The following is a 6,000-nucleotide window of genomic DNA, read 5'->3' on the forward strand; positions in this document are numbered from 1 at the left end:
TCTCCTGGCTCCACCCTCAAAGTCCCCAGATATTTCTTGAATTGGACTTGGCAACCCAAGGAGGGGGTGATCTCTGGCCTCCATTGCAGGCCTGGCCTTCCTTGCCTTGCTCATCTGGGCGCACTTGCCTCAAGGGAAGGGCAGCTGCAACTGTGTGTGGGGGTGATCTCTGGCCTCCATTGCAGGCCCGGCCCGGCTTGTCTTTCTTGGCTGAATGCACTTGCCCTTGGTGGAAGGCTGCTGGTGGTGGTGGGTGATCTCTGGTCTTCATGGCAGGCCTGGCCTAGCTTGCCTTGATCAGCTAGGCGCACTTGCCCTCAAGGGAAGGTAGGGTTGCCAAGTCCAGTTCAAGAAATATCTGGGGACTTTGGGGGGCACTTTGAGGAGAGACATTGGATGCTATGCTACAAATGTGGTGCCTCTATCTCAAAAAACAGTCCCTCCAGAGCCCCAGATACCCGCGGATCAATTCATTATTTCCTATGGGAATAAGTCTTCAAAAGGAATAATAGAGTTCCCAGTAGCCATTTCCCTCCCCTTCCCCCGCTTTCTGATGATCCTGAAGTGGAGGGAGGACCTCCAAACTGGGGGATCCCCTGCCCTCACCTGGGGATTGGCAACCCTAAGGGAAGGGCAGCAGTGGAGGGGGCATGATCTCTGGCCTTCATTGCAGGACTGGCCTGACTTACGTTGCTTGGCTGGGTGCACTTGCCCTCGGGGGAGGAGCACTCTTCTGCTGAAGGCCATCACAGCAGGACGAGGCTGCGGCCTGCCTTGTCAAGTGAGCATTGGCAGAGGCAGCATTGGGGGGAGGCACCTTCAGCCTACACCTTGCCAAGCAAGCAGACATCTTGGGGGGCGGGTCTTTGACCTTTCAGGTGGGGGGCACAGGAGAGTTCCCCGGCCATGCAAGGCCTGCCCAGCCATCCTGGGCTACTGGTGAGTGGGAGTCTTCTGTTTGGGAGGGGGCCGTTCTATATCTTCTTTTCTCACTCTCAGCAAAGGAGCCAGCCTCTGGGTCTTTCCTGGAGATTTCCCCACAAATCAGGTCAGTTCCTCAGGGGAGAGGACTGAGGGCTTTCCCCTCACACACTTTTTGGAGGAAGTGGGCTGCCCTTTCTCTCCAAGAGATAGGTCTCTTTCCCCCACATCCTAGGAGGCAGTCTCCAGGACTTTCCTGGAGATTTCCTCACAAATCAGGTTCAATTCCCCAGGAGAGAGGATGGAGGGCTTTCACCCCCCTTTATGGAGGAAGAAGGCTTCCCAACCCCCCCGCCCTGCCGGGGGACCCCTGGATTAGCAGCCTAATCCCCTGCTGTCTAAAAATCTGAAAGCGGGGGTGGGGAGTGGAACGGTGCCGTGTCTCTTTCCCTGCCTGGCTTCAAGCTTCTCCTTTCCTCCGGGTCACAAAGACCCGCCCACCGCCGGCCTGCTATTCGCTCCAGTCCGGCCTCCCTTCGCGAGGTGCATGCTGGGACTCGTAGTCCTTGCATCCTCTCCGGCTGCCGGGTGGCATCTCCTCGGAGAGTCTAGGCGGGGGGGAGGGGCTCTGCCCCCAGAGGACCATGTGCGTTTCTACCTCCAGAGGCTTCAGTCGCTGATTGAAAGGCTTCCTCTTGGGCTGGTGCGTCTGTGTTACTTTGAAGAAGTTTGCAGCAACTCGTGAGTAGAAAGGCCCATCCCCTTCGAGTCGCCAGAAATGGGGGGGCGGGGGACACACGTCTGCTGAGCATTATTCTCTATGTGGAGATTGATTCTCATAGGGTATAACGGGGAATTGATCTGGAGGTTTCGGGGGCTCTGGGGGAGCTGTTTTTTGAGGTAGGGGCACCAAATTTTCAGTATAGTGTCTAGTGACTCTCCCCAAAGTATCTCCCAAGTTTCAAAACGATTGGACCAGGGGGTCCCATTCTATGAGCCCCAAAAGAAGGTGCCCCTATCCTTCATTATTTCCTATGGAAGGAAGACATTTAAAAAGGTGTGCAGTTCCTTTAAATGTGATGGCCAGAACTCCCTTGGAGTTCAATTATGCTTGTCACACCCTTGTTCCTGGCTCTGCCCCGATGTCTCCTGGCTCCATCCCCAAAGTCTCCTGGCTCCACCCCCAAAGTCCCCAGATATTTCTTGAAGTGGACTTGGCAACCCTAGGAGGAAGTGGGCTGCTCTGCCTCTCCAAGAGATAGGATGGGAAGGGCATATAGTGCTCTTCAGCATAGGGTACCTAGAGCTTACAAGACAGCTGTTGAAGCAATGTGAAATGGTAAAGCAGAAACAATAAAAGGAGCAGGAAAAAAACCTGTAATGATCAGTATGAGAAAAAGGCAGACTAAAAAAGCCCTGTCTTGTTACTGGAAAAATACAATTACAGAAAGAAGAATAAAATCAATGTAAAGCCTCTTACTGGACCGATCAAATTAGTGCAAAATACAATTAACCATGAAAGAAAAATGGTGGAGGTCAGAAAGAAGTGGCAAGTTCCAGTCACTACTAAAAAAAACTGTCCAGAAAAGGGTTGGTTTCAAGACCTGTTGCAAACTTAGCAGCCAGATAATTTCCCTGTGTGTGGAGTGCAGACTGAGAAACCTTTCTCCCCTCCTTTCTCTCTTTCACAAACCCCCTCCACCTCTCCTTCCTTTCTCTGTCTCTCCCTCTTTCTTTCCCACAAAAGCAGGGGTTGTTTTGTGGAAAAATAGGTGGTGGAATTGTTATGCAGTTGCACCTACTATTCAATGGCAAGGTGGGAAGGAGGAGGGGGAACCCTCAGAAAGGTTCAGGAGCTGTGCTCCTGTGAGTGCCTGCTGAATTCAAGGCCTGCCCAAAGGAAACTTGACAGGCCATGTATGCCTTCTGATAAATGTTTGTGATATTTAAATCATTTAACATCATGACTGAGTTTTTTTTGTGCTTTTGAAGTAATCTCACCTCGAGACTAGACTACTGTAATGCCCTCTACATGGGGCTGCCTCTGTACCAAATCCGGAAACTGCAGCTAGTGCAGAACGCGGCGGCTAGATTGCTGTTGGGGCTCCCAATGTGGGGTCACATACAGCCTGGGCTGCGCAAACTGCACTGGCTGCCAGTTGTATACCGGATTCGTTACAAAGTGCTGGTTATTACCTTTAAAGCCCTATATGGTTGAGGACCTGCCTACCTGATGGACCGTCTCTCCTCGTATGAACCCCAGAGAGCACTGAGGTCATCTGGGAAAAACCTGCTGAACATTCCCGGGCCGAAAGAGGTGAAGTTGCAAAGCATCTGCAACCGAGCTTTCTCTACCATAGCTCCACACCTGTGGAACCAACTTCCAGAGGAAATGCGGGCCCTGCGGGACCTTGAACAGTTCCGCAGGGCCTGCAAGACTACCCTCTTCCGGTTGGCCTTCACCGATTAAGAGGGAAACTGCTAAAGAACTCGCCATCATAAATGTAAACGTAATCATAGCACCAGTATATATTTTATTAATTTTATTAATTTTAGAATTTTAATTAGAATTTTAATTAAACTGTCAATGTAGTTTTATTGATTGTATGACTAATGTATGAAATAATGCTGTTAGCCGCCCTGAGCCTGCTCCGGTGGGGAGGGCGGGATACAAATAAAAATTGTTGTTGTTGTTGTAATTTTTCTCCAGATTGCCAGTTCTGAGTTGGGAAATACCTGGAGATTTTGGAGCGGAGCCTGAGCCCTGCTCTCCCCACTGCTGCCACTGCTCTCACTGTCCCTGCTCTCCCTACCCCGCTTTTCCTGCCGTCCTCGCTCTCCCTGCCATTACCGTTGCTCTCCCTGTCCCACCCTTCCTGCTGCCGCCGCTTTCACCATCCCCGCTCTCCCCACTGCCCCCGCTGTTCTCCCCATCCCCCTGCCCTGTTCTCCCTGCTGCCTCCACTGCTCTCACTGACCCCCTTTCCCTGCTGCCGCTGTTGCTGTCCCGCCCCAGTTTTCCTGCCGCTACAGCTCTCACCATCCCCGCTCTCCCCACTGCCACCATTGCTTTCGCCGTCCCGGCTCTCCCTGCTGCTCTCACTGCCCTGCTCTTGCTGCCCTTGCTGCTGCCGCCACTCACCTTTAAATTTTTTTTTTTTAAAAAATGTGTGATGTCATTTTGGGCCCCAGGGCCTTTCCACCTAAAATTTTATTCCCCCCCAAAAAAACAACAACAACAACATTTTCTGGCTATGGACCTGGTACTGAGTGAAACAGGCTCCAAAAATTAATATGTGGTATAAGTATTTATAGGCCTTATAGAGAGAACTGATGAGTAGGAGGGATTAAACCACCACTACTCCTTGTTTATACGTGCCCAAGTTGCTCAGACCAGTAATATGGTTTTTCATAGGGTTACTAAGTCTTAATTCAGAAAAAATCTGGGGACTTTGGGGGTGGAGCCAGGAGACTTTCACATTCCCAAAAATAAATAAGGAAAAATACAGCAGAGCAGTTCCCCAGAATACAGTCTTAATTTCTTCATCCCCAAGTAGCTGCATGTCCATGTACAGTCTTTCTCTCTCTCTCTCTCTCTCATACACACACACACACACACACATGCAGAGGCCCAAACAGGTTGCAATCCCACACTTGTGTGGTCTCACTGGGGCAATTTAGTCACGAGTTGCTGAAGTTCCAAGTTCTTCACAGGGAAACCAAAGGTTCTAGTTTACCCTTTACTATGCAAATGACTTCTGAAAAGATTGTAAAACAAACTGAGGGTCAGGGAGCTTCACAGCTAACTGGGAGCAGCCATGTTGTTCTGCCAGCTTGCCTGGGCCCTACAGATTTAAAGGCACGGACACACCATCCAAAAAGCAACCCTTTCCAAACTTCTTCTAGCATTCTGAAGTGGAAAGGCATACAGTGGTGAGGGGGGGGGGGGCTTCCTCCACCAGTCAGCTAACTGAGGGCAGGAAGGAGCCTGCAAAACCAGGGGATTCCCCACTGGAACCTGGGGATTGGCAAGCTTAGTCATTATAACCAGGGCTTTTTTTTAGTAGAAAATGCTCAGCAAGAACTCATTTGCATATTAGGGCACACTCCCTGATGCTAAGCCAGCCAGAACTGCATTTCTGTGCATTCCTGCTAAAAAAAAGAGCCCTAATCATAACAATCTTGTGAGCTCCATTAAGAGCTAGATTAAGTAAAGAGTTAAGATTACCCAGCAAATTTCATGGCTGAGTGGGGATTTGAGCCCAGGTGTTTCCAGTTTTGTCCAGCATCACTAACTGACACTCCACACTACCTATCTGCTGTTATTTTAGTAAATGCAAGGTTCAGGCCATGCTGCTATGTTATTATTGTGACTCATACATCTAGGCCAAGGGTGGGCACAGTATTTTGGCTGGAGTGCCATATGGATCTCCATCTGTTTTGGAGGGCTCCGGATTGGACACTGGCTCTTCCCATTTCCAGTTTCAGCAATCCTGTGTCACTTCTGGCTTGCCTGTAGTTACAGTAGGGGAGCTGATGGTGCTGGCAGCTGCTAGAGGCAAAGACCCAGATGTGAGCCTCTATCATAGGGTTGCCTGCTCTGAGATGAGAAATTTCTGTAGATTAGGGGTGGAGCCTGGGATCTGGAGAGGGGATTTGGAAAGGGGATGGACCTCAGCAAGCTATAAGAGTTCAGCATAGAGTTCACCCTCCAAAGCAGCCATTTTCTCCAGGGGAACTGATCTCTGTATGGACATGAATGGGCATGAACTGGGAAAATGGAGGCTCATCCCAGTTCATGGTTCATGGGGTCTCACAAACCATGAACCTTCACAAACTTTCCCATTTACCAATGCCCCCCCCCCCGTGGGCTAGAGATATCAAGCACAGTGAGGCTCCAGCTGACTCTTCCCTTCTATCAAAGGGAAATGCCCCCCTATAGCAGCGCCCGCCTCACGGCCTCACTGGATCTCTCTATTTCAGTCTCTTCGGGGTATTTTACTTGTTTATTTGATGGAAATATAATTCACTTCATAGGGGACCACAGCAGCTTTGTTTGTTTTCCCAAAAATATAGGCT

The sequence above is a fragment of the Heteronotia binoei genome, chromosome 3 (genome assembly GCF_032191835.1).
Source record: "Heteronotia binoei isolate CCM8104 ecotype False Entrance Well chromosome 3, APGP_CSIRO_Hbin_v1, whole genome shotgun sequence".
Classification (NCBI taxonomy): domain Eukaryota; kingdom Metazoa; phylum Chordata; class Lepidosauria; order Squamata; family Gekkonidae; genus Heteronotia; species Heteronotia binoei.